This window comes from Theobroma umbraticum, unplaced genomic scaffold (genome assembly GCF_002168275.2).
Source record: "Theobroma umbraticum cultivar Fairchild unplaced genomic scaffold, ASM216827v3 scaffold_228.0, whole genome shotgun sequence".
Lineage (NCBI taxonomy): Eukaryota > Viridiplantae > Streptophyta > Magnoliopsida > Malvales > Malvaceae > Theobroma > Theobroma umbraticum.
In genome coordinates, this window is record NW_018397274.1 from 356,726 (window position 1) to 358,950 (window position 2,225).

The 2,225-nt window shown below is 35.4% G+C and overlaps 1 long non-coding RNA gene across 8 annotated transcripts in view; it reads right to left on the reverse strand.

Annotated features, from left to right (window-relative positions):
- The window catches only part of LOC149526406 (uncharacterized), a 12,378-nt gene that overhangs the window by 2,963 nt on the left and 7,190 nt on the right, over nt 1-2,225 (reverse strand). The gene's annotated exons all lie outside the window — the stretch shown is intronic.

Sequence of the window (2,225 nt, forward strand, 5' to 3'; positions counted from 1 at the left end):
TGGACAAGTCAATCAGCCTGATGATAGCTATATGTATTTTGAAATCAACATCGAAAGAAAGGAGGGATGCTGGAAAGGGCTAGAATGGGAGGAGAGGATTTATATCTAATAAATTTCCAGAGTTATGATCTTGAGAAGCAGAAAACAATGAAGAACTCAAATGCAATAACAGATCACAAAGTGTTGTTGCCTTTTACTCTTCTCATCACAATTTTAGTTTGCATTGGACCTTTGAGATTGTAATTTGTATGCTTTGTTTTAGGATGTATGTTCTTTGGGCAGAGACTGGTGCAGGGGCATGTCAATCAGTTTGATGATAGCTACATGTATTTTGAAATCAACATTGCAAGAAAGAAGGGATGCCGGAAAGAGCTAGAATGGGAGGATTTAGGTCTAATAAATTTCTGGAGTTCTGATCTTGAGGAGTAGAAAACAATGAAGAACTCAAATGTAATAGATCACAGAATATTGTTGCTTTTTTCTTTTCTCTTGAAAATTTTACTTTGCCTTGGACCTTTGAGACTGTAATTTGTATGTTTTATTTTGTGTGGTTGTCTTCTTTATATCATATCCTAAATTTGATTTGTTTGGCAAAATTTTTACTTGATGTTCTTAACAGACAATCTCTATGCCATTGATTAGATGAGGTAAGTGATTAGATAGAAAGTATTAAATGTTAAATATAAATTCTTATGATTAGGTAAGTGATAGTAAGCTAAGAAACATTCCATCTTCAAAACTATGAGCATAGACATTAAAGACGCAAGAAAAATCCGAGAAAATCATTTCGAAAAGAAAATACTAGTATTACTTTTCTTGTTAGAAGGTTGACCTTATTCTTCCACTACATTGAAAGCAATGCATCCATTAATGAGTCAATCTAACTTATTTTAGGACCAACCAATCACTGCTGCAGCTAATAAATAGTTCTAATGCTAATGGCTCTAAAAGTCTTAAGTCAATACATTACTGCAAAAGAATTAGTCTAAGTCAATATTATTAGTTGCATCTTCCTCCACTCAAAAATTCATCAAAACAATTACTCTCCTCAAGCCCATACTTCATTTCATTCTTCTTTCTTCGTCTATCAAATATTTTAATCACTAAACCAGTTAATAAAAATATAAATAATAGAATATTAATCAGTTATCTTTATCCATTACAAATTAAAATTTGAATCTAATTCTAACAGGATGTGAAATAAGTAGAGATGACCAAAAATTGAACCAAACTGTTTGTACCAGAAGAAGAGCAGAAAGAGGCCAAATTAGGTCGCATGTTGAGAGCATGGCTCTCATGCACCAGGTTGTGGGGTGGTTCAAGAAAGGGATCAAAAGGGCCGAGCCATCCTTCAAGGTTCACCCTGCAATGTTTAGAAAGCTGATCCATGATGATTCCACTGCATTATGCCCATGGTCTGAAATTTTGAGTCAATCACTTAGCAGGACTAGCTTAATGTAGATTGTTTTGTTTTTAAGTTGTTATGTAAGGGTATGGTAATGGTAATTTATATTAGCCTTTATAACTTGGTCTATTAAACCAACAGGACAGGAATATTTTTATGTCAAACAGATGACAGAATTTCTACCAAGGATAAATGGAGCTTTATGTCCAACCGGACAACCTATCTCTGATGCCAATCCGTGGTAGTTTTTTTCACTTATCTTAACAAAAAATTTCTTTGGCAGTTCAAATTGTTAGTCAGAAGGCTGTCCTTTTTCTGCCACTAGATTGAAAAGCAATGTGTATATTGGTCAACAAAGTCTAAAGATTGCCTGGTCAATATGTACATAGGCGCAAAAGCATTGCATCTTCCTTACTGGCAATCACTCAGAAATTCATCAAAACAATTAATCTCCTCAAACCCACAATTCATTTCATTCTTCTTTCTTCATCTATCAGATATTTTGATCATGGGAAATTTGTGGTCAGTCTCAATCTCAACGGAGGACACTGTCTCTCGATGCTGGGATTGCATTGCTGGACAAGCAAGTTACACATGTAAGCTTGAAGAAAATCTTGAAGCACTGAGGGTGGAATTGGATACTCTGAAAGCGCGAAAGGATGACGTGAATCAGAAGGTAGATCTGGCTGAACAAAAACGTATGACATGGCTCAGCGAAGTTAGTCTTTGGCTTTCAAGGGTGCAGACTGCAGAAGCAGGTGCTGAGCAACTGATCAAAGATGGTCCTCAAGAAATTCAGAAATTATGTTTTGCTGGCTGC